General features: G+C 47.9%; 1 protein-coding gene across 1 annotated transcript in view; it reads left to right on the plus strand.

The window, feature by feature from the left end:
- The window catches only part of ZNF618 (zinc finger protein 618), a 1318203-nt gene that overhangs the window by 78067 nt on the left and 1213501 nt on the right, over positions 1–26635 (plus strand). Inside the window, 1 exon segment of the mRNA XM_030206036.1 lies at positions 19874–19961. The gene's annotated coding sequence lies outside the window, so the exon portion shown is untranslated.

A 26635-nucleotide genomic window follows, 5' to 3' on the forward strand; every position in this document is an offset into this window, starting at 1 on the left:
GTTGTTTTCCCGTTTCTCTCTGTGCCCCTGTGAAAGAGCCTTCGGTTTTTCGCTGTTTTTTTCTTCATTTATTTTTCTTGTGCTCTGTTGAGCTCTTTATATTAAAAAAAGAAAAAAGAAGTTCCCTTAAGGTTTTAGCGTTGGTCCCTGCTTAAGTTTTGTTTTGTTGTCATCACGGCCACTTTTTTCCCTTTTGTGCCCTTTTTTTTTTTGCACCATCGAGAACTTTGACTTCGCCGCCGCTATTTTTCTGTCCATGACATTGAGGATTCCCAGCGGCTTCAAGAAGTGCGGTCGGTGCAGTCGGGCAATCTCAGGTACCGATCCCCATTCGTGGTGTATCCAGTGCCTTGGGCCCAACCATCGCCCAGACACGTGTAAGTTGTATCTTAGCCATAAAAAGCGGACACAGGCGTTGAGAAAAGTTCAGCGGGAACGTCTGTTTGGAGCTTTGCCCGGCACTTCGGCGTCGACAGCGGCACCGGAGATGGCATCAACATCGGGAGAGCAGGTAATAACTGTCCGGAGACCACCACACGCTGGGAGCAGTGAGCCATTGAGTGGGTCTCCGCCTGTCTCGAAGGCTCCTGCTGTGCAGGCCCATCGGGACCAACCACTTTCGGACCTGACCCCGAGGAGGCATGTGGATTCCACGTCCTCTTCGTCAGTACCAAGGAGTATTGATGCCGTACATCGAGCGAAGGCTAAGAAGCATTGGCATCGGTCTCCTTCCACTCATGGTACCGGGAGCTCCGGGGCGTCAAAAGATTCGGCACCCGGGAAGTGTTGGTGTCAGGAGGACCGCTCACCCTCCATCCAAGAGGTGTCGGTCTTCGGACAGTCCGGTACTGCCTCCCTGCTCTGCACAGGCTCTGCCTCCAACTCCTGTACCGGCCCCACAGCCTTTCCCAGCAGACACTCTGGACGAGCGCCTCCGAACCATTCTCCCAGGTCTCCTGGAGGGGCTGCTGTGTCAGTCTGTTCCGGTACCGGGGGTGCTTGCGCAGCTGGAAGCGGCAGCTGGCTCTTCGCCTATGGTGAGGTCCCCGACGCCGGTACCGCTTGTGGCATCGACCTCAGCTGCCACCCAGGTCGACTCCCCGTCGACATCGCTGGAGGGAACTTCTCGACCTCGTCATTGAGGATGTGGTTCCTCAGAGTCGAGACGGGCCCAGTTTCGGACTGCAGTTCGCGAACTCTTGTCCGACATCAAGGAGGATGCCTTGTGGGAAGAGGAGGAGGATCCCTGATATTTCTTTTCTGAGGAGTCTTGTGGTCTTCTGATCCCGCTCCTTCGCATGATAGGAAGCTTTCTCCCCCGGAGAGTCTTTTTCTCCTCCTTTGTGCGGAAAATGTCTGTGGCTATTCCCTTCCCTGTGGTATCTGAGGATGAGCCCAGGGCCAAGATGTTCGAGGTCCTTGACTATCCTTCACCACCTAAAGAGTCGTCCACTGTTCCTCTGCATAATATCCTTAAGCAGACATTGCTGAAGAACTGGACGAAACCACTCTCTAATCCCACCATCCCCAAGAAGGTTGAGTCCCAGTATCGAATCCACGGAATGCCTGAATTGATGAAGTCGCAGTTACCTCACGACTCTATGGTTGTGGATTCTGCTCTCAAGAGAGCCAAACGTTCTAGAGATTTTGCCTTGGCGCTCCCGGGACGAGAATCTAGAACTCTGGACTCTTTTGGGAGGAAGGCCTACCAGTCCTCTATGCTCGTGTCCAAAATTCAGTCCTACCAGCTCTACACGAGCATTCACTTACAGAACAATGTGAAGCAACTGGCGAACTTGGTCGATAAGCTCCCTTCGGAGCAGGCCAGGCCTTTTCAGGAGGTTGTCAGGCAGCTGAAGGTGGTTCGCAAATTCCTGTCCCGGGTTGCTTACGACTCTTTTGATGTTGCATCCAGATCCAGTGCTCAAGGTATAGTGATGTGCAGACTCTCATGGCCTCTGACCTGGATAATCGTGTCCAGCAGCGGATGTCCCTTGCTGGGGGGATAATATTTTTGGTGAAAAGGTCGAGCAGGTGGTAGAGCAGCTTCACCAGCATGAGAATGCCATCGATAAACTCTCCCACCGGGCGCCTTTAGCATCTACCTCATCAGGTAGATGTTTTTTCCGGGGAAGGAGGACTGCTCCCTATGATTACTATAAGCGTAGGTACAATCCACCTTCCCGACAGCCTTCTCAGGCTCAGCCCCAGCGCACTCGTTCATGTCAACAGCGTGTGCCTAGAGAGGCCCCTGCAGCTCCCCAGCAAAAACAAGGGACGAGCTTTTGACTGGCTCCAGATGAGCATAGCCGCTATAAAAGTGTCTGTGCCGGATGATCTGCCGGTTGGAGGGAGGTTAAAATTTTTTCACCAAAGGTGGCCTCTTTTTAACCTCCAATCGGTGGGTTCTTCAAATAGTCCGTCTAGGATACTCCCTCAATTTGATCTCCAAATTGCCCACTGGGAGCTCAGTCCTTCAGCTTCCAGCACAGGCAGGTACTTGCAGAGGAGCTTTCCGCCCTTCTCAGTGCCAATGAGGTCAAGCCCGTTCCACAGGGGCAAGAAAGGCTGGGATTCTATTCCAGGTACTTCCTTGTGCAAAAGAAAACAGGGGGGATGCGTCCCATCCTAGACCTAAGGGGTCTGAACAAATACCTGGTCCGAGAGAAGTTAAAGATGCTTTCCCTGGGCACCCTTCTTCCAATGATTCAGAAAAATGACTGGCTATGCTCTCTGGACTTAAAGGATGCTTATACACACATCCCGATACAGTCAGCCCACAGGCAGTTTCTTCGATTCCGTCTGGGAACGCAGCACTTTCAATATTGTGTGCTGCCCTTTTGGTCTCGCGTCTGTGCCCAGGGTGTTTACCAAATGCCTGACGGTAGTTGCAGCATCACTACGCAGACTGGGAGTGCATGTGTTCCCTTATCCCGATGATTGGCTGGTGAAGATCAGTTCAGAGGCAGGAGCTCTACAGTCCATGCAGATGTCTATTCAACTCCTGGTTTGTCATAAATTACCCAAAGTCCCGTCTTCTTCCAGTTCAGAAACTAGAATTCATAGGAGCTCTGATGGATTTACAGACGGCTCATGCCTATCTTCCAGAGGCGAGGGCGGACAGCCTTCTGTCTCTTGTTTCCTTGGCCAGAGCGTCTCAGCAGATCACAGCTTGGCAGATGTTGAGACTACTAGGCCATTTGGCGTCCACGGTCCATGTGAATCCCATGGCCCATCTTCACATGCGATCAGCTCAATGGACCCTAGCTTTCCAGTGGTTTCAGGCTGCAGGGGATCTAGAGGAAGCAATCCAGCTAACGATTTTCACAATTCCCTTCAGTGGTGGACAATTCGATCCAATTTGACCTTGGGACGTCCCTTCCAAATTCCTCAGCCACAAAAAGTGCTGACAACGGATGCATCTCTTCTGGGGTGGGGAGCTCATGTAGATGGGCTTCACACTGAAGGAGCTTGGTCCCTCCAGGAATCAGGTCTTCAGATCAATCCCCTGGAGTTGTGAGTGATCTGGAACGCTCTAAATGCTTTCAGAGAACGGCTGTCCAATCAAATTATTCAAATTCAGACAGACAATCAGGTTGCCATGTACTGCGTCAACAAGCAGGAGGGCACCGGATCTCTCCCCCTATGTCGGGAAGCCGTCCAGATGTGGCTATGGGCTCACGCTCATGGCATGCTTCTCCAAGCCACGTATCTGGCAGGCGTAAACAACAGTGTGGCCAACATATTGAGCAGGATAATGCAACCTCACGAGTGGTCGCTCAACTCGGGCGTGGTGCGCAAGATCTTCCGCCCCCTCGGTGGATCTTTTTGCCACTCAGACCAATCACAAAGTCCTTCAGTTCTGTTCCAAACTTCAGGCCCAGGACAGACTAGCATTGGATGCTTTTCTCCTTCATTGGGGCATATCCTCCCATACCTCTGGTGGGGAAGACTTTGTTGAAACTCAAGTAAGAACCATGATTCTGATATCTCCTTTTTGGCCGCGTCAGATCTGGTTCCCTCTTCTTCTGTAGTTGTCCTCCGAAGAACCGTGGAGATTGGACTGTTTTCCAACCCTCATTACTCAGAACGAGGGGGCGCTTCTGCATCCCAGCCTCCAGTCTCTGGCTGTCACGGCCTGGATGTTGAGGGCGTAGAGTTCGCTTCCTTGGGTCTTTCTGAGGGTGTCTCCCGAGTCTTGCTTGCTTCCAGGAAAGATTCCACTAAAAAGAGTTACTCTTTCAAATGGAGGAGGTTTGCCGTCTGGTGTGACAGCAAGGCCCTAGATCCTCGCTCTTGTCCAACACAGACCCTGCTTGAATACCTTCTATACTTGTCAGAGTCTGGTCTAAAGACCAACTCCGTAAGAGTTCACCTTAGTGCAATTAGTGCTTATCATCAACATGTAGAGGGTAAGCCTATCTCTAGACAGCCTTTAGTTGTTCGCTTCATGAGAGGTTTGCTTTTGTCAAAGCCCCCTGTCAGACCTCCACCAGTGTCATGGGATCTCAACGTTGTTCTTACCCAGCTGATGAAGCCTCCTTTTGAGCCACTGAATTCCTGCCATCTGAAGGATTTGACCTGGAAGGTCATTTTCTTGGTGGCTGTTAACTTCAGCTCGTAGAGTCAGTGAGCTTCAAGCCTTGGTAGCCCATGCTCCCTATACTAAATTTCATCATAACAGAGTAGTCCTCCGCACTCACCCTAAGTTCCTGCCGAAGGTGGTGTTGGAGTTCCATCTGAGCCAGTCGATTGTCTTGCCAACATTTTTTCCCCGTCCTCATACCCACCCTGCTGAACGTCAGTAGCATACATTGGACTGCAAGAGATCATTGGCCTTCTATGTGGAGTGGACAAGCCCCTTCAGACAGTCCGCCCAAATGTTTGTTTCTTTCGATCCCAACAGAAGGGGAGTTGCTGTCGGGAAACGCACCATTTCAAATTGGCTAGCAGATTGCATTTCCTTCACTTACGCCCAAGCTGGACTGACTCTTGAGGGTCATGTCACGGCTCATAGTGTTCGAGCCATGGCAGCGTCAGTGGACCACTTGAAGCCAGCCACTGTAGAAGAGATTTGCAAGGGTGTGACGTGGTCTTAAGTCCACACATTCACTTCTCACTACTGTCTTCAGCAGGATACCCGACGCGACAGTCGGTTTGGGCAGTCGGTGCTCCAGAATCTGTTCGGGGTTTAGAATCCAACTCCACCCCCCTTGGCCCATTTTTGTTCTGTTCAGGCTGCACTCTCAGTTAGATGTTTCTTCGTAGGTCAATCTCAGTTATGTCCTCGCCGTTGCGAGGCCCAATTGACCTTTCTTTGTTGTTTTGAGTGAGCCTGGGGGCTAGGAATACCCCAGTCGTGAGAACAAGCAGCCTGCTTGTCCTCTGAGAAAATGAAGATACATACCTGTAGCAGGTATTCTCCGAGGGCAGCAGGCTGATTGTTCTCACATACCCGCCCGCCTCCTGTTTGGAGTTGTCTTTTCCTTCTTTGCTTTGTTATCAAACTAACGGGACTCTCGCGCGACAGGCGGGAAGCTGATCTGCGCGCGCTCGAAGGCTCTAGCAAACTTTTGTTGCTAGGAAGATTTCCGATCATCGGGGCTGCTGTGGACGTCACCCAGTCGTGAGAACAATCAGCCTGCTGTCCTCGGAGAATACCTGCTACAGTTATGTATCTTCATTATATCCAAGATTTCTTCAAACATCAGGGCTTGCACGTCTTGAACCTTTTTACTTAGACTACGAGCATTTGTGCAAATAGCTTTCCATGTGCTTTGTGAGTTTGGGTGGTTTTTTATATTTACATGACCGTTCCCTCTGCCATCATGTTTATTTTGGGGGCGACTTTCCGAAATCCCCTGTTTCCTTTTGTCACCCCCACCCTTTAGTTTAAATGTCTAGAAATATACTGTCTGAATTTCTCCCCAAGGATCCTTTTTCCCATCACAGAAAGATGTAGCCCATCATTACAGTGCAGTCTGTTATTTTTCCATGTATTACCCCATTCTCCTATATATCTGAAACCTTCTTCTTTCCATATCATCAAGCTGATCAATCCATAGACTGGTGGGTTGTGTCCATCTACCAGCAGGTGGAGATAGAGAGCAAACTTTTGCCTCCCTATATGTGGTCATGTGCTGCCGGAAACTCCTCAGTATGTTCTCTATCTCAGCAGGTGGTGGTCACACACAGCAGCAGCTCTGGCTAGGCCTCCAAGCCTAATCCTTAGGTTTTGTTGAGGCCTGGGGTTGAGGGCTCTTTTGAGCAAGTGCAAACCTGGTGGTGCCAGGTCCCTCCTTTTCTCCCCCCTCCCGCTGGCTCCGTTAAAAAAAAAAAAAAAAAAAAAAAAAAAAAAAATTTAAACGTCTTTAAAGGCGTTTATTTCGACGTTTATTTAAACGTTCATTGCAGCTACTCACTGGGACACCAGTTCGTTACAGCTCGGAGCGGCAAGCAGGTAATTTTACCTTTTTATAGCGGGCAGGGGGTTCCCCGATTCTTCTCCTCGTGGCATATGGCGTCGGAGGGCGAGGGCGCAAAGGGTCGCTCCCCGGATCGCTGGAGCGCTTCTAGAGGGGATGCGGGGGTATTAAAGCCTGATTCGCCCTTGTTGGGTGACAGTTTCGTGACCGATGAATGTCCCGGTCCTTCCTCCGGCGCGGCGGTCTTTCCCGCCATAAACGCCCATCCCCCGCTCCTCGCCTCCGCCATCTTGGCCGGCCACGCGGCTCGGACGGCTTCTTCGTGGGCCGCCCTTGAGGTTGGAGACATTAATGCCATGAACGCCCTTAATTTGGGCGACTGCACAAAAGCGGCTAAAGTTAAGCGCCGTTCTTCCCGCGCGGCTCCTTCGTGGAGTGTCGCGCCGGACGCCATTTTGGATGCGCAGCATGTCTCTCCCCCGCTCTTGAGAGCGCCGGTTGAGAGTGCGTCTAGGGCTGTTGCCCAGGCTGCGGAAGTGCACAGTCTGGGGGGTTTCTCCCCCGAGTTTGTTTTGCTGCTGCATCAGGCTTTCCTCAGGCAAAACGCTGCCCCTGCTCCCTCTTCTGGTAAAGAGGTTGAGGTTCCCAGAGGTAAACGCCCTCGGGTTGATTTGGAGGACTTGTCTCCTCCGATGTAGATGAGGGCAGCGTGTCTGAGGTCTCCCAACGGTCCTTTGCGGATTCCTTGGAGGAGACGGATCCCCGCTCGGATGGAGCGGATGACCCCTCTGCAGCGCGGCTTTTTAGCCCAGAGGATTTGCCCAACCTGTTGTTACAGGCCATGGACACTTTGAAGTTTCCTCTCCGGAGGACGTCTCTCCCTCAGCCCCTGTTGGCTCTGCCATTATGCTGGGGACGAAGCGCCCGCCTAGAACCTTCCACGTGCATGATGCCATGCACACCTTAATTTCGGCTCAATGGGATGTCCCGGAAACGAGCCTTAAAGTGGCTAGGGCTATGTCCCGCCTCTATCCTGTGGCTGTGAGTGAACGTGAGGCCTATCTTTGGCCTACCGTGGATTCTTTAATCACTGCGGTGACTAAGAAAACGGCGTTGCAGGTGGAAGGTGGCACGGCCCTAAAGGACGCCCAAGACAGAAGATTGGAGGCGGCCTTAAGGTCGTCCTTTGAGGCAGCTGCTTTAAGTTTGCAGGCCTCAGTTTGCGGCTCCTATGTGGCCAGGGCGTGCCTGACTATGGTGCAGCGGGCTTCCCTCTCGGATCTTTCCTTGAGGGCTGATTGGCCGGCCCTGGAATCGGGCTTAGCCTATTTGGCAGACTTGCTGTATGATGTCTTGAGAGCCTCAGCTAAAGGCATGGCTCAGACAGTCTCTGCGCGGCGGTGGCTTTGGCTGAAACATTGGTCTGCTGACCACGCCTCTAAATCCCGCCTGGCTAGATTGCCTTTTAAAGGCAAGCTGCTCTTTGGGGTCGAGCTGGACAAAATCGTGACCGATCTCGGCACGTCTAAGGGCAAGAAATTACCAGAGGTCAGGGCTCGGGCTAGTACTCGTCCCGGTACCTCCAGAGGACGGTTGCAGGAAGCCTGTCGGTACCGCCCGGGCAAGTCGGGTTCCTCTGCCCCCTCTTCCTTCAAGAGGAATTTCTCCCCCAAGCAGCATTCCTTTCGCAGAGACCGCCGTCTCGGAGGTGCTCCCTCCGGTCCTCCCCCAGGGTCTCGTACCCAATGACGGGGCCTTGGTCCACGCCCCAGTGCAGATTGGAGGACGGCTGGCCTCGTTTCTGGGCGAGTGGACCACAATAACTTCAGACGCTTGGGTGCTGGAAGTCATCAGAGACGGCTACAAGCTAGAGTTCTGCCGACCCTTAAGAGACGGGTTTGTACTCTCTCCCTGCAAGTCTCCGGTCAAAGCTGTGGCAGTGCAGCAGACCTTGGACAACCTGATCCGCCGGGGTGCGGTCGTTCCGGTGCCAGAAAATCAGATTGGCAAGGGACGTTACTCCATTTACTTTGTGGTACCAAAGAAAGGAGGTTTTGTCCGGCCTTTCCTCGACCTCAAAGGGGTCAAACGGGCCTTGAAAGTGCGGCACTTTTGCATGGAGACTCTCCGCTCTGTTATAGCGGCAGTGAAGGCAGGAGAGTTCTTGGCTTCCTTGGACATCAAGGAAGCGTACCTGCATATTCCCATCTGGCCTCATCCTGCGTTTTGCAGTCCTGGGACGACACTTCCAGTTCAGAGCCCTCCCTTTTGGGTTGGCTACTGCTCCGCGGACCTTTTCCAAAGTAATGGTGGTCATAGCGGCCTTCCTGCGAAAGGCAGGAGTACAAGTCCATCCTTATCTGGACGACTGGTTGATCCGAGCCCCTCTTATGCAGAGTGCGGCAAAGCTGTGGACCAGGTAGTTGCTCTTTTGAGCTCCCTGGGATGGATCATCAACTGGAAGAAGAAGAGCCAGCTGCGCCCGACTCAGTCCCTGGAGTATCTGGGAGTTCGATTCGACACCCAAGTGGGCAGAGTGTTCCTGCCAGACAATCAGGCTCAGGTGGACTAGTTCCTAGTAGCCTCTCCTCTTCGGGCTTGGGACTATGTGCAGCTGTTGGGCTCTATGCCGGCCACGATGGAAGTAGTGCCCTGGGCCAGGGCTCATATGAGACCACTATACTCTCTCTGCTGCAGCGCTGGACTCCGTTGTCGGAGGATTATGCTGTGCGCCTTCCCTTGGACCCAGCAGTGCGCAAGGCGCTGAGCTGGTGGCTGCAGACAGTCAAGTTGTCTTCAGGAATGCCTCTGGTGACCCCAGAGTGGATTGTCGTCACGACGGACGCCTCTTTGTCGGGCTGGGGAGCCCACTGTTTGGGAAGGACAGCGCAGGGGCTCTGGTCTCCTGCAGAGGCAAAGTGGTCTATCAACCTCCTGGAACTCAGAGCCATTCGGTTGGCGCTTTTGGAGTTCATCCCGGTACTGGTCTTGAAGCCAGTACGGGTCCTGTCGGACAATGCCACGGCTGTGGCCTATGTCTACCGTCAGGGAGGTACCAAGAGCGCCCCTCTAGCCAAGGAGGCCATGAATCTATGCCAGTGGGCGGAAGCGAACCTGGAGCAGCTTTCAGCGGCCCACATTGCCGGGGTCACGAATGTCAAGGCGGTCTTTCTCAGTCGCCATACCTTGGAGCCCGGAGAGTGGCAACTATCTGCTCAGGCGTTCTTGGACATCACGAAGCGCTGGGGCCAGCCGAGCCTAGATCTGATGGCGTCATCGGCCAGTTACCAAGTGCCGCGCTTTTTCAGCAGAGGACGGGACCCTCGATCCCTGGGAGTAGATGCTCTTCTCCAACAGTGGCCGACACAAGAGCTCCTCTATGTGTTCCCGCCCTGGCCCATGTTGGGCAGGGTGCTAGACCGGGTGGCAAGCATCCCGGCAGGGTAATCCTGGTGGGTCCGGATTGGCCCAGACGTCCCTGGTATGCGGACTTGATCAGGCTCTCAGTCGACGATCCTCTGCGGCTGTCAGTGGAGCAGGGCCTGTTACATCAGGGTCCCGTGGTGATGGAGGATCCCTCCCCCTTTGGTCTTAAGGCCTGGCTATTGAGCGACAGCGTCTGAGGAAGAAGGGCTTCTCAGACAAGGTCATCGCCACTATGCTAAGAGCGAGGAAGCGCTCTACTTCTACTGCTTACGCCAGGGTTTGGCGTATCTTTGCAGCGTGGTGTGAAGCAGGCTCACTTTCTCCCTTCACTGCTCCAATTTCTTCAGTGTTGGCGTTCCTGCAAGAAGGTCTGGACAAAGGCCTGTCGCTCAGTTCCCTGAAAGTTCAGGTAGCGGCTCTGGCTTGCTTCAGGGGCCGCCTGAAGGGTGCTTCCCTGGCTTCGCAGCCAGATGTGGTGCGCTTTCTCAAGGGAGTTAATCACCTGCACCCTCCTCTGCACTCAGTGGTGCCTGCGTGGAATCTCAACCTGGTGCTAAGAGCATTGCAGAAGCCGCCTTTTGAACCCTTGTCGAGGGCATCTCTGAAAGACCTGACGTTGAAAGCAGTCTTTTTGGTGGCTACCTCTTCAGCCAGAAGAGTTTCCGAGCTCCAGGCACTCTCATGTTGAGAGCTTTTTCTGCAGTTCACTGAGGCAGGAGTGACTATTCGCACAGTGCCTTCCTTCCTGCCCAAGATTGTTTTTCGCTTCCATGTGATTCAGCAGCTCTGTCTCCCTTCCTTTCGTAGGGAGGTCTACCCAGAGGAATACTCTGCTCTCAATTTCTGGATGTGAGACGAGTCATCATCAGATACTTGGAAGTGACCAATGATTTCCGGAAATCGGATCATCTGTTTGTCCTGTTTCCAGGTCCTCGTAAGGGTCTGCAGGATTCTAAGCCTACAGTGGCAAGATAGGCAAGGAAGCCATTGCAGCGGCTTAGGTGGCCGCGGGGAAGGCCCATACCTTTGCCAGGCATTACCGCTTGACTGTGGCTGCTTGGGCGGAGGCCTGGTTTGGAGCTTCAGTGTTGCGGTCAGGGATTTCTATGTCCCGCCCTGGGTGAGTACTGCTTCGGTACATCCCACCAGTCTATGGATTGATCAGCTTGATGATATGGAAGGTAAAATTATGTATCATACCTGATAATTTTCTTTCCATTAATCATAGCTGATCAATCCATAGCCCCTCCCAGATATCTGTACTGTTTATATTCTGGTTGAATTTTAGGTTCAAGTTTAGCCTTCAGTTACTTCAGGAGGACTTCGTGTTCAAGTTCTTCTTTCACTTGGATTCTTCAAGAGTTGAGACGAGTTTGTGTTACAGTGAGCTGCTGCATTCTTCTCCCCTCCATTTTACGGGGCTGGATTGAGATTTAAATTCTGCCGGCACTCCCTCCCGCTGCGTGCGGCTGTAGGGCAGCTTTGTACCCCTCCCGCTTCGGCGGTGTTAGGGTCAGTCAGCTCCTCCCGCGGTTGCGGTTGCAGGATAAGCCAGATCCCCCCACATCGGCGGGTGTGGTGTCCCTCCCCCGCTCCGCGGGGATGAGCTGGACGGATTCCCCTCCCCCACTTGTGTGGGGATGAGCTGGGTTAATTCCCCTCCCCCGTTTCGGCGGTGGTGAGCTGGGCAGAGTGTCCCTTTGTGGGTGTAATTCTCTAAGTGCTGAGTCCTGCGGATGGAGCTTTGATATCGACATACTGAGGAGTTTCCGGCAGCACATGACCACATATAGGGAGGCAAAAGTTTGCTCTCTATCTCCACCTGCTGGTAGATGGACACAACCCACCAGTCTATGGATTGATCAGCTATGATTAATGGAAAGAAAATTATCAGGTATGATTATACATAATTTTACCTTACACCAAGACTCAAGTCACTTATTGAATTCCACTGTTTTGCGTAATATTTCCTCTCCCTTCCCCCACATAGGAATTTTCTTCAGAAAAAGTCTCAGTCCAAACCAAAGATTTCAGTCTCTGCCCAAGCTTCTGGAATGCTCTCTGTGCTGTAAACTTGCTATTGTTGTCCAGGTCATTTGTCCCTAGGTGAATTACATCATCAGCGTTAGAAGCCTCGCTCTCTTCGCGGATCACTTTCAGTATTTGGTCTGTACATCTTGTAGCTGAAGATCCTGGAAGACATTTCACTACGTTGGAACCCCTGAACTGTGCTTCTAAATTAATGCCTCTGATAATGGAGTCTCCGAGCAGTAAGAGTTTTCTGCTTTTCACAATTCTGTCATTAGTTGGGGGATGTTTCTGGGGTTGTGATATTTTCATTGCCTCTGGTTCTACCACAGTAGTTCTTTTCTCGCTATCGTAATGATACAACACTGCAAAAGAATTTGACAGGGACAAAGCTTGGAAGGGCGAGTGTTTCTGTGTCACAGATCTTAGTCTACCAGATCCTACTGTGACCCATCTATTCCTCTGATGTTTCATTCTCTGAGGCAGTGGTGGTAAATTAGCTGGGAAATGAGTAATCCTGGACGCTTCTTTAATTGTAGTTAATTTCTTCTTGAGTTTGTTGATCTCTTCTTTCCAGTCTGATATTTGGAGACAGATAGGACAAGCTCTAAGGTTCTAGATAGTCTGCTTTAGGATTAAAGCAGAACATATATTGCACTGAATGAAGGTCATAATGATGTGATTCACAAGTGTGAAAAGGTGAACTATGACAGGGAATAACAAGAATTAGGATTGACCAATTAAGTGTAATGAAGATACTTGCCCCTTGATTGCCCTATATAAAGGGAGTTTACCTAGGGGTGGGTGGGAGAGGGGTGGGACTAGGATACAGGTAACCTCATTTACCAATCAAACTAAGTTTGAAAATGCCCAGCGCAACTCGCAGCTCACAAGGTAAACTTAGGTTCTGGTACCCAGCTCAAAAAAAATCCCCCCCCCCCCCCTCCAGAGCTATGAGTCACCAGATGCTATGTAACCAAAATTGATTGAATTAAGTCTCTGGCAGTGTAGATTCAACACACAATTCTAATGAAAACAGACACCAGATTCAATGTCACCAGATTAGGTCACAGGTTTAAAACACTTGGCACAGGTTAAAACAGAGTTCCATGAAAACACCTTTAAGACAATTCCAACATAAAAAGATTAAATCACTAGCACAGATATTCACATCACAATTCTCTAAAATCCCTTTAAGACAATACCAGCATAAAAATATAAAATCACAAGGAACTTATTGTCAGGCTTCTTCCCTGGAAGCACTGGGTTGTGAGCCCTTGGACCACTACCGTGGAGCGGCAGTGGGCAGGCAAGGTCACCTTCAAAGCAGAGACGAGGCAAGGCTGGACTGGAACCCCGGACTGGAGTGCTGCACTGGAATACACAAGACTGGAACACACCGGACGGGTGCGCACTGGACTGGTACACACTGGAGTGGAGCCCACTGGACTGGAACATATGGGACCGAAACCCGCTGGACAGGAACACACTGGACCTGGGCTTCACCTACGCTTAGCCACCGTTCCCCGAGGGTTGAGCCCTCAGGTTCGGGCAGCCGGGAGGGCTTACAGGAAAACCGGAACTGGAACTAGCAAGCAGGAACAACAGGAATCAGGATACAGAAGTGCCCCCAGGCACCTAGGCGAAAGCAAGGCAGACAGGCAGGGAATGTCCGGGTTCCGGCAATAGGTCTGGCCACAGGCAGAGAATGTCCGGGTTCAGGCAGTAGTCGGGTCGGGCAGCAGGCAGCAAGTATCGGGGTTCAGGCAATGGTCAGGTCAAGTAGCAAGACTATGGCTGGAGCTCCAGTAGCAGAGTACTGTCAGCAGACAGGACTAGGGCTGAAGCTCCAGAAGCAAAGGAAAACACACACGGGAAAACCAGAAAGCTAAACACAAGAAAACTAGTAAAGCTGTACACAAGCTAACATGAAAGCTATGCCCAAGCTACTAGTAACAAGCTAGAAACTCGCACTGAGCTGGACAAGGTAGCAGTGCACAGAGCACTCTAACATACCAGGGACCTTAGATGATGCAAAGGCTGCAGTCTCTAAGTGATTAATAAAGCACTTCAACACCTGAGGAGCAGCTGCAGCCATCAGTAAGCAACTACGGAGGCTATCCAGGCTCAAACAAGAGAGACAAGTCCGGCAGCCTGGCAGAACTGGACCGGACTGGGCTAAAGTCTGGAATGGGTAGGAACAGCAAGACAAACTATGGAAGCCACTGGCTCTGGCCACCAGTAGGTGAGAGGAGCACAATCCAAGGAGCAGGCAGAACGCACACAGAACATAGAGAGACTTAGAATACCTAGGTGCAGCACAGAGGAGCAAACAGAGCCAGGCTGGAGACAGAGGTACAGCTAACTCAGGCAGCACCCCCAGGTGTAGTAGAGTGGAGTAATTAGAGCCATGCTGGAAGCAGCCAGCACACATAAGAAAAACTACTCCAGAAAGGATAGGCAGAAGCCAGCTTAGAAGCTGACCACCAGAAATAAGGTTAGTCTGAGGGTGGTCACGGTCACAGACGTGACACTTATAGAGGTCAGACCCTCTGCAAGTGAAAGGACAGGTTTTTTTTTTTTGTTTGTTTCTTGTGTTAATAGGATAGAATAAAAAGGGGGTGAAATAGAATAAAGGAGTCAATAGTTTATCAGGAAGATATTAAGAGATATTAAGAGCAGGACACAGGTAACCTCAGTTACCAATTAAACCAAGTCTGAAAATGCCCAGTGCAGCTCCCAGCTCACAAGGTAAACTTAGGTTCAGGAAGTATTTTTTCACGTAGAGAGTGGTGGATACTTGGAATGCCCTCCTGCGGGAGGTGGTGGAGATGAAAACGTTAATGGAATTCAAATATGCGTAGGATAAACATAGAGGAATTCTGTTCAGAAGGAAGGGATCCTCAGAAGCTTAGCGGAGATTGGGTGGCAGAGCCGGTGGTGGGAGGCGGGGCTAGTGCTGTGCAGACTTCTACGGTCTGTGCCCTGAAAATGACAGATACAAATCAAGGTCAGGTATACACAAAGTAGCACATATGAGTTTATCTTGTTGGGCAGACTGGATGGACTATGCGGGTCTTTCTCTGCCGTCATCTACTATGTTACTATCAGGCTTATTTTCGAAAGTGATTGCCGGCGATCTTCCGACAAATCTGGAAATGGCCAGCAATCTCTCAAAAGTGGCAAAATCGGTATAATCGAAAGCTGCTTTTTTGACACCATTGCCGCTTTCACGTTGCTGAGCCGGCGAAAGTTCAAGGGGTTGTGTCGGCGGCGTAGTGAAGGCGGGACATGGGCGGGCATGGTCGTGGCTACCAGATGGCCGGCTTTCGCGGATAATGGGGGGAAAAAAAGCTACGTTAATCAGTATTTCATTGGGTTTACTTGGTCCTTTTATTTTCACGACCAAGCCTCAAAAAGGTGCCCCAACTCACCAGATGACCACCGGAGGGAATGGGGGATGACCTCATACTCTCCCAGTAGTCACCAACCCCCTCCCACACTAAAAAAATAAAAATAAAAACCTTTTTTTGCCATCTTCTATGCGAGCCTCAAATGTCTAACCCAGCTCCCTGACAGCAGTATGCAAGTCCCTGGAGCAGTTTTTAATGGGTGCAGTGCACTTCAGGCAGGCAGACCCAGGTCCATTCCCCCCCCCCCCCCCCCCCCCACTACCTGTTACACTTGTGTTGCTAAGTGTTGAGCCCTCCAACCCCCCCCCCCCCCAAAAAAAAAAAACCAACTGTACCCACATGTAGGTGCCCCCTTCACCCATAAGGGCTAATGGTGTAGAGTTGTGGGGAGTGGGTTTGGGGGGATTTGGGGGGCTCAGCACACAAGGTAAGGGAACTATGCATATGGGAGCTATTTGTGTATTTTTTTAAAAATTTTTAGAAGTGCCCCCTAGGGTGCCTGGTTGGTGTCCTGGCATGTGAGGGGGACCAGTGCACTACAAATGCTGGCTCCTCCCATGACCAAATGCCTTGGATTTCGCCGGGTTTGAGATGGCCAGCATTTTTTTCCATTATCGCTGAAAAACAAAACCGGCGATCTCAAACCTGGCGAACTCTGGCATTTGGCTGGGCCAAACCGTATTATCGAAAGAAAAGATGGTCGGCCATCTTTTTCGATAATAAGGTTCCGGCCAGCTGTTGCGTCGCCGCTAAAATAGATCGCCGGCGCCGTTCAATTATGCCCCTCCACGAGGCATATTTTCAAAGCCTATGGAACTTTGGAAGGCTAAGTGCTTTGAAAATGAGCCCCTGTGTTACCCAGCTCAAAACAATATTGCCCCTCCTCCAGAGCTATGAGTCACCAGATGGTATGTAACCAACATTGATTGAATTGCGTCTCTGGCAGTGTAGATTCAACACACAATTCTAATGAAAACAGACACCAGATTCAATGTCACCAGATTAAGTCACAGGTTTAAAACACTTGGCACAAGTTAAAACACAGTTCCAATGAAAACACCTTAAAGACAATTCCAGGATAAAATGATTAAATCACTATCATAGATATTCACATCACAATTCTCTAAAATCTCTTTAAAACAATACCAGCATAAAAATATAAAATCACAGTGCAATATAGGCAATAGGATAGAGACAGATAAGGAACTGATAGAGGTCAGACCCTCTGCAAGTGAAAGGACAGATTTTTTTTTGTTTTTTTTTTGTTTTTTGTCTATATGCGAATGCCAGGAGCCTAAGAAATAAGATGGGAGAGGTAGAATGTATTGCACTAAATGAAAAATTAGATATAATAGGCATCTCTGAGACTTGGTGGAAGGAGGATAACCAGTGGGATACTGTCATACCTGGGTACAAATTATTTTGTAGTGATAGGGTGGATCGAATTGGTGGAGCGGTAGCATTGTATATTAAGGAGAGCCATGAATCAAATAGATTGAATATTCTGCAGGAAACAAAACACATCTTGGAATCACTGTGAATTGAAATTCCATGTGTAAAGGGGAAAAGGATAGTGATAGGAGTGTACTACTGTTCGCCTGGCCAAGATGAACAGATGGATGCAGAAATGTTAGAAGAAATTAGGGACGCAAACAAACTGGGCAACACAATAATAATGGGTGATTTCAATTACCCCGATATTGACTGTGTAAATGTAACATCAGGGCATGCTAGGGAGGTAAAGTTCCTTGACGAAATCAAGGACTGCTTTATGGAGCAGCTGATACAGCAACCAAGAGAAGGAAAATTTCTAGACCTAGTCCGTAGTGGAGCACATGAACTCGTCCGGGAGGTAATGGTGCTGGGGCCGCTTGATAACAGTGATCATAATGTGATTGGATTTGATATTAGCTTTGAAGTAAGTATACATAGGAAATCCAGTACATTAGCATTTAACTTTAAAAAAGGAGATTATGATAAAATGAGAAGAACAGTGAAAAAAAACTTAGAAGAACAGCTGCGATGGTAAAAAATTTACATCAGGCGTGGATGCTGTTCAAAACAACCATCCTGGAAGCCGAGGCCAAATATATTCCGCGTATTAAAAAAGGAGGACGGAAGACCAAATGAAAGCCAGCATGTTTAAAAAGTGAGATGAAGGAAGCTATTAGAGCTAAAAAAAAAAATCCTTCAGAAAATGGAAGAATGAACCAACTGAAAATAATAAGAAACAGCTTAAGGAATGTCAGTCAAATGCAAAGCTGATAAGGAAGGCTAAGAGGGACTTTGAAAAAGAGATTGCGTTGGAGGCAAAAACACATTGTAGAATTTTTTTTAGGTATATTAAAAGGAAGAAGCTGGCGAAAGAAATGGTTGGATCGCTAGATGACCAAGGGGTAAAAGGGGCGATCATAAGTACATAAGTATTGCCATACTGGGAAAGACCAAAGGTCCATTAAGCTCAGCATCCAATCCAGGTCACAAATTCCTGGCCAAAAGACCCCCAAAAAAGTACAAAACATTTTATACTGCTTACCCCTGAAATAGTGGATTTTCCCCAACTCCATTTAATAATGGTCTATGGACTTTTCCTTTAGGAAGCCGTCCAAACCTTTTTAAAACTCCGCTAAGCTAACCGCCTTTACCACATTCTCTGGCAACGAATTCCAGAGTTTAATTACACATTGAGTGAAAAAACATTTTCTCCGATTTGTTTTAAATTTACAACATTGTAGCTTCATCGCATGCCCCCTAGTCCTAGTATTTTTGGAAAGCGTAAACAGAAGCTTCACATCAACCCGTTCAACTCCACTCATTATTTTATAGACCTCTATCATATCTCCCCTCAGCTGCCTTTTCTCCAAGCTGAAGAGCCCTAGCCGCTTTAGCCTTTCCTCATAGGGAAGTTGTCCCATCCCCTTTATCATTTTCGTCGCCCTTCTCTGCACCTTTTCTAATTCCACTATATCTTTTTTGAGATGCGGTGACCAGAATTGAACACGATATTCGAGGTGCGGTCGCACCATGGAGCGATACAAAGGCATTATAACATCCTCATTTTTGTTTTCCATTCCTTTCCTAATAATACCTAACATTCTAGTTGCTTTCTTAGCCGCAGCAGCACACTGAGCAGAAGGTTTCACCGTATCATCAACGACGACACCTAGATCCCTTTCTTGGTCCGTGACTCCTAACATGGAACCTTGCATGACGTAGCTATAATTCGGGTTCCTCTTTCCCACATGCATCACTTTGCACTTGCTCACATTAAACGTCATCTGCCATTTAGACGCCCAGTCTCCCAGTCTCATAAGGTCCTCTTGTAATTTTTCACAATCCTCCTGAGATTTAATGACTACTGCTACTATTTAGCATTTCTATAGCGCTACAAGGCATACGCAGCGCTGCACAAGATTTAATGACTTTGAATTACTTTGTGTCATCAGCAAATTTAATTTCCTCACTAGTTACTCCCATCTCTATTAGAGGTCATTTATAAATATGTTAAAAAACATCGGTCCAAGCACAGACCCCTGGGGAACCCTCATCTCGAAAAAGATAGTGAAAGTAGAAAAGGGGATGTGACAGCTTCCCTATGAGGAAAGGCTAAAGTGGCTAGGGCTCTTCAGTTTGGAGAAAAGGTGGCTGAGGAAAGATATGATAGAGGTCTATAAAATAATGAGTGGACTTGAACGCGTAGACGTGAAGCGTCTGTTTATTCTTTCCAAAAATACTAGGACTAGGGGACATGTGATGAAGCTACAAAGTAGTAAATTTAAAACCAATTGGAGAAAATGTTTTTTCACTCAATGTGTAATTAAACTCTGGAATTCGTTGCCAGAGAATGTGGTAAAGGCGGTTAGCTTAGTGGGGTTTAAATGGCTTCTTAAAGGAAAAGTCCATAGACCATTATTAAATTGGACTTGGGGAAAATCCACTATTTCTGGGGTAAGCAGTATAAAATGTTTTGTACTTTTTTGGGATCTTGCCAGGTATTTGTGACCTGGATTGGCCACTGTTGGAAACAGGATGCTGGGCTTGATGGACCTTTGGTCTGTCCCAGTATGGCAATACTTATGTACTTAATTACACTGAAGGCCAACCCCCACCCCCCACCCCCCCGCAAAAAACACCTGATAATGGGCACTCTAACTTCCAGCAGACTTAGTACCATTTCCACCTTCCAGAATTGAAGGAATACCTTTGGGGGCACCTTTTTGACTTGAATGAGGAGGTGGAAAGGATTGTGAGCAACTGGATGATGAAGACATGCACTTCTTTTGTAAAGGCTGTCAAAAATTTGTTCATTCTTGGCACAAATGTGTGGTGATTGGTGGTGAATATGTAGAAAAGAAAATACAAGTAATAAAAGAGCAAGTTTCAATCATTACATACAATATCTTCATTTAAACAAAAGTTATGGACATGGAGGCATTACTTTTCGTTTAACCCTCATATAACCAGCCTTAACGCTCTTAGAAATTAGTCATTTCTTTTTTGAATTACTCAGGGTGTTTTATTTTCTAGTATTACCATTGCAACTTTATTTGCTCAACGCTCAAATATGTTCTTCTATTTTAGGCTGTAGACTTTTATAGAAACTTGATCCTGGGGTTACAGCAGACTGGTGAGGTAACAGCTCCAGAAAAAAAGAGGCACTGAAGAGCAGGTATGTTGTAGACTTGATCTCAGACTTGTGTTTTATTGATAGATTGTACATTTTACGTTTTGAACCGTTAATTTATAAAATGAATATAACATAGAACCCTTCAATATAAGGATCAATGTAACCATTACAATTCATAATGGCATACATTCCAAACTGTCTCATTTTCATTTTATGTCTTTTCCTTTCCTTATCCCAGTTCCAATTATAGTTATAATCACAAGTACAGCAACCTTCTCCCCCCCCCCCCCCCCCCAATTAACACTCTTCCACCATTTCTTGACAAGTTTGACGTCCTGTTTGTTTGTTTGTTTTTTTTTTTTTAACATAAGAATAACCATTCTGGGTCACAGCAATGGTCCCTCTAGCCTAGTATCCTGCCTCCAATAGTGGCCAATCCAGGTCACAAGTACCTGGCAGAAACCCAAATAATAGCAACATTCCATGCTACCAATCCCAGGGCAAGCAGTGGCTTCCTTATGTCTGTCTCAATTGCAGACTATGGACTTTTCCTCCAGGATCTTGTCCAAATGTTTTTTAAACCCAGATACGCTAACCACTGTTACCAAAGAGTTCCAGAACTTAACTATTTGTTGAGTGAAAAAATATTTCCTCATTTTTATTTTAAAAGTATTTCCATGTAGCTTTCTTGTACTTTTTGAAAGAGTAAAAAAATCGAATCACTTCTATTTGTTCTACCCCACTCAGGATTTTGTAGACTTCAATCATATCTCCCTTCATCCATCTCTTTTCCAAGTTTAAGATCCCTAACCTCTTTAGCCTTTCCTCATATGAGAGAAGTTCCATCGCCTTTATCATTTCGGTTGTTCTTCTTTGAGCCTTTTCTAATTCTGATATATATTTTTTGAGATACATCAACCCTCAGGAAGCCACATCCCATCCCTTTCCATGAGCATTAATATTCTGCATGGACATTGTCATCACAGATCCAGTTGGTTTAATATGTTACATGCCCTAACCGAAGGGGACTGCAATTAACAGTCCCAGACTACCAAGAATTATTTGTTTCCTTTGAGAGTTAACTTAGCATCCTGTAACTCCATCATAAGAAGAGACTGCAGTTTATTTCACCAGTATCAAATGGATGGTGTCTCTACTTGTACCCAATATTGGAGAAAGGTCTTCAAGCCTACAACTCACACCTTCTGAAAGAAGGGCATTCCCCCTTACTTAAAAAAAACAAATTTTTCAGGTTGCCTCAAAATTAGGTCTATCAGCTTTACTGTTTGGCTCATGATTTTGTTTACATATTGAACTATGGCTCTCTAAAAAATTTTTAACTTCCGTACAATTCCACAAAGCAGGAGCAAGATTTCCTTCTGCAGTTCCACATTTTATGCACATTGAGGTGACCATATAGCCAGAGAGATATGCCTAGCATTGTGCAAAGTCAGCTCCTGTTAAAATTCGAAATCTACACTGTCTCCGTTCTGCAGTGCAAACAGATTTAGATATTGCCCTAAGCAGCCTCATGGGCCCCCAGGACAGTACTCCATTTCTCCAACATGAGATCCTTTTAGGGGTATACCTTTCCAAGCAGATTGTGAAAGTGAGAAACCTAGAAACTATTTTCATTGTCCACACCAGAGAGCTAAGAACTCCTGCCAAAATTGATATGACTCCCCAGAGTGGGCAGGGAAGAAAGATGTTTAATCACTGGAGCAGGCCATTCCCTGTTCAGGTCTTAGGTGTCATTTTTGATGATACTCTAGCTTTCTGTTCGTATATCTCCAAAGTCATATGAAAATGCTTTATTCTGTCTGCCAATTATTTATCACCTGATCACTTTGTGCTCTTATCCTCTCACTTGTACTTTCTGGACTTGACTATTGTAACGCAGTACTACAAGGTAACCAACTTTTGCAATTGGTCCAGAATGCGGTCATTCACATCTTGAGTGGAGCAAGACACTTTGACCATGTTACACTACTCCTCCGCGAAGAGTACTGGTTGCCTGTTTCATCTAGACTCTCTTACTTTTCCTGGTCCATAAGATCTTGCAATCTGGTCAACCTCTTTATTTATCTCAGTACCTGATCTCCTGTAACCCCCCTAGGACACACCATTCCTTACAGAACCACTTATTACAAGTTCCTCCTTTGCACCATATGCTCGCAAATATTTAATGTGATGGGTCCCCTTCTTTGGACCACATTACCCCTGGCCCTTTGTTTGGAATCCTCCCTGTCCATTTTTATGGCCCGACCTAAGGCCCATTTATTTGCTGTTTCTTTCAACTCCTGCCCTACTTCGCTGACTGCTTGCTTGGACAAGACCACCTCTACTACTCTGTCATACCTTTTTTCAGCCGTGGTTGTCTTTTATCTTCGCTTTCCTGTCCCCATTGTAGTTTCTTTTCATTTACTATTAATAGTTTTATATTATAAACCGTCTTGATGGAGTATTCTTTGGGGTGGTATATCAAGTGTTAATAAACTTAAAAAAAAAACCCAACTAAAATTGATAGTAAGAATAATAGTTTCCTGGTGCCATGTCTACTATTTCTTGAATCTCAGCCAGATTTTTAATTTTCTCGTCAGGATGTATAAGATGGTCCAACAGACAAACCCCTTTTGCCTACCATTTACTAAAGATTTATTATGTTGTCCTTGTGTAAAAGCTCCTTTGCCTCTATTAGGAAAAAATACACGAATCATGGTGTTTTGCACCCAAAGCCTGAATATTGCACCAGATAGCTTTCATAAACTGTAAGCTTTCTTGGAAGATCCCCAGTGGGGCACGGAGGAGGTAATTGAGGTAGAAAGGCAAGAAGTATGTTTGTTCTAAGGATAAAATTGTATAATCCTGTCTCGCCAAGAGACAATTTTGCAGATGTTGTTTAAGATCCACTAACCCCAACCTGCCTTGTTGGTTTCTTTCCCCTTTCCCACCCCCCTGCAAAATATAGTCAAGTCTTTCCTCAAATGTTTTAAGGGCAGCAGCTGTAGGACATAAAGCCATTTTGGAAACAGTATCATGTGATACAAACAAATTCAGCCACACAACAAAAGAGGAAATAACTCCATTGCCCTGTCACCTCAAGTAAGTTTTGCGCATTAACCAGATAGAGATGGAAAGCGTCTGAAGGAAGATATATATCCCCGAATAATGGAATTCTGCACCCGCCCACTTTAGGGGAAAGAGGCCTCTACAAGTGGTCCAGAGATTGGCATCTGTCGCTATAGCCTCAGATTTGTTAAAGTTTAGATTAAAGCCTGAAATTTCCCCATATTCCCTAAATCTCTCCATAAAATTAGGCAGTGAGGCCTGGAGGTCACTGTTATGGACCAAGAGATCATCTGCGAACAAAGCCAGCTGAAAGTATGAACACCAGTAGGGACTCCCTTAATGTAATGTCTGGATTAGAATTAATTTCCTGGAGCAATGGGTCCAGTGAGAGCACAAAGAGAAGGGGGGGGGGGGGGAAGAGGGCAACCCTGCCAAGTAACACAACTGATTTCAGATGGATCAGAGAGATGTCCATTGACCCATACATCTGCTTGTGGAGTTCATATAATGTTTGAACCACTTAGTGAAAAAGAGACCAAGCTGATATTTGTCTAGAATACCTTGAAGAAACTTCCAATCAGCATGAATGAAGACTTTTTCTGCATCAAAACTAATTATCAGTGAGGACATCCTCTGTCTATGTGCATGTCCTAACAAAAGCAGAATACTTTGTGTGTTTTTAGTGGGATATCTGTCGTGCACAAACCCTGATTGTGATTCCGTAATCAGAGCTGGAAGAAATAGACAACCTGTACAACTTGGTTTCGTAGTTTAATATTGGCTGGTATGATTCTGGGATAACCCAGACATGCAAAGTCACATGTATTTGGCATGTGACCCTTAGATTTGTGCCCCTTATCACGCTCGCACGCATTCTGGCTCCTGGCCAATGTTCCTTTTAGGCTGCTCGGCCATGCAGCAGTTCTCCACTGCTGCGCAGCATGGGCACTGGGATGTTCGCCACCTCCCTCCCTCCCAGCACCACTGTTGCTGCTGCTGTTGCTTCTCTAGGCAAGCAGCAGTGGTGCAAAAGAAGCTACACTTACTGTGGGGCTGTACTCTCCATATGCATGGCTGCCGATCCTGCCCCCTTGGATATCACTTCCTGTTCCTTGGCTTAGCTGGCAGCTGTGCCAACAGAGATTCTGGTTCCGTGGTGGGTGTAGCTTCTTTTGCTGCCACTGCTGCTCATCTAGAGATGCAACAGCAGTAGAGGTGTCGGGGCTGGAGGGGGGAACAGAGAGGGTTCAGAGGCTGGATTGAGGGGAACAGAGGGTTCAGAGGCTGGATGAAAGATGTAGGTAGAGAAGGAGGGCAGAGGCTGGATGGGAGGGGAGGACAAGAGAGGAGGAGGAATAAGGGAAGAAACTGAACGAGAAGTGCTGCTGGACGGGGTGAAAATATAGATGCAGAGATGGGAAATGCTCAACATGGTAGGAAATTAGGGGCAGAGAGACAGAGCAGAGTTGAATGATGGACATGGATAGAGAAGAAATGCCAAATGGACCAGGAGACCTGGCAAAAAAGCAGAAATCAGAGAGTGGGACCAACACGATTAGAAAAATAAAATGAGCAGACAAGGTAGAAAAATTAATTTTATTTTTTATTTATTGTTTAAAATATTTTAGTTTTTGTAATGTATATATTCCAGAACTGGTGTTAGACCTGGCTAGGGCCCACAAGAAAAACCTCACTCATTGGCCTTCAATCTCCAGCATAGTGGTGGTAAATCTCTAGCTTTGGGATTGGCCACCCCTGGTGTCTCTTTTAATTGGGTCACATTCCAGCTTTGATGAAACAATTATATGATCTAGTTGCAGAGAGTCTGGCAAGGTACTACACTTTTCTTGTTTAAAATTCAGTTGAAACCGACAATTCTTTCAGTCGCCTCTATATCTGTATAACTACTTATATCATTCTAAGGACTGCTTTCATGGTTTTCCAAAAACAGAACAGTGTCACAACTGTGAGGAATGATCCAGAGTAGTGAGCCCTTGGGCCGCTGCCAGAAACCGGCAGCAGCAGGTTAACCACTCAACAGGAAGTGAGACTAAACAGAGAGCCTGGTACAAGATTCATGTTATGATTGGGGTCTGAACCCCTCTCAAACTTACCTCTTTCCTGGGGGTCAGCTTCTTAGCTGGCTTCTGTTTCTTTTCTCTGTCCTTTCTGAGCTGGCTCTGTCTCTCTGTGCTGGCAGCTTCCAGCAGCATGGCTCTAATTGTTTCACTACACTGCACCTGTGGGTATGTTGCCTGAGTTGCTCTACCTCTCTTTGGGTGTACTGGCTTCAAGTGTTTCACAGTTTTGCATTGGTGTGGGTTGGGCCTCTCTGGGTCAGTGTGCTTTTGCCTAGGTCTAGGGAGTGTGACATCATCAGGGAGGGCCTGATAAGGAAGTGGTCTTGTTTCCTTCAGGGCCTTTGCAACGGTGGTGTTTGCTTTAGGTAGGGTGGTGCAGTGTGCACTTCTGACGTTGTGTCTAGTTTCCCTGCTTGCTTTTGCTAAGGTCCAGGTTAGTGTTAGTGCAGTGTGCACTGGTGACTGTGTGTTTAGCTTTCCTGTTTTTCCCTTATGGTTCCCCTGCTTTTGGTTTTGGAAGCATTGCTGTGTGTGTGTAGGGCTTTGGAAGCTCTGTTGCTGATAGAAGTACTTCAGGGTTTGGTGTTAGGAACACTGCAGAGTTTGCTGTTAGAAGTACTTCTGGTGTTTGTGCTATTGGGAGCATTGCAGTCTTTGCTGTTGGTGTTTGGTGCTTTAGAAGCACTTTTGGCTTATGTGTTAGCTTCCCTCCTTGTGGCTCCCCTGTCTTCCCTTTTAGTGCTAGGAGCTCTTCTGGTTGCTTGCCAGAGTAGTGCTTAGGAAGCACCTTGTTAGTTGTATCTAGCTGGCTAGAGCAGTGCTTAGGTAGCTGGTTAGTTCTGTGTTTAGCTTATTAGTGTAAAGCTCTGCTTGTAGCTTGGTGCTTAGTAGCACCTGTGTTAGCTTTGTGTTTAGTTCCCTGCTCTGTTAGTTTAGGGCTTAGGAAGTCCCTTTCTTGAGCAGGGATTAGGAGCTCCTGTTTAGTATAGGGCTTAGGAAGTCCTTTTGTCAGTTTACGGTTAGGAACACTCCTGCTGGTTTAGGGCTTGGGAGCACGTAGATCAGTTTAGGGTTAGGAGCACTTCTGTTTCCAGTCCTGGTCCCTATGTCATCCGGTATCCAGTAAGTCCTGTCGGCTACTCGAACCCAGGAGCTCAACTCTTGGGGGGCTTAGTAGCTAAGTACAGGTGAAGCTGTTGGACCAGTCCAGTGTGCTCCAGTCCCGTGTTCCGGTCCTGTGTCCTCCAGTCCGGGGGACCAGTCCAGGGTGTTCCAGTCTGGTGTGCTCCAGTCCAGTGTGTTCCGGTCCGGTGTGTGTTCCAGTCCTGTGTCCTCCAGTCCGGGGGATTCCAGTCCATGTGTTCCGGTTCGCTGGGCAGTGCCTGCAGTCCCTGCCGGTGTGCTTACCCAGTGTTGGTTGGTGGGTTTTGCCTGCTGCTGTCGCTCCTCGTCAGCAGCCCAAGGGCTCACGTTTGCTCCAGAGCCCAGTCCCGCGGGCTCTGAACCCGAGAACCTGACAGATTGCAAAGGCCATGAGCCCGGCAAGAACCCCCGCCCAGCTGACCC

The sequence above is a fragment of the Microcaecilia unicolor genome, chromosome 6 (assembly GCF_901765095.1).
Source record: "Microcaecilia unicolor chromosome 6, aMicUni1.1, whole genome shotgun sequence".
Classification (NCBI taxonomy): domain Eukaryota; kingdom Metazoa; phylum Chordata; class Amphibia; order Gymnophiona; family Siphonopidae; genus Microcaecilia; species Microcaecilia unicolor.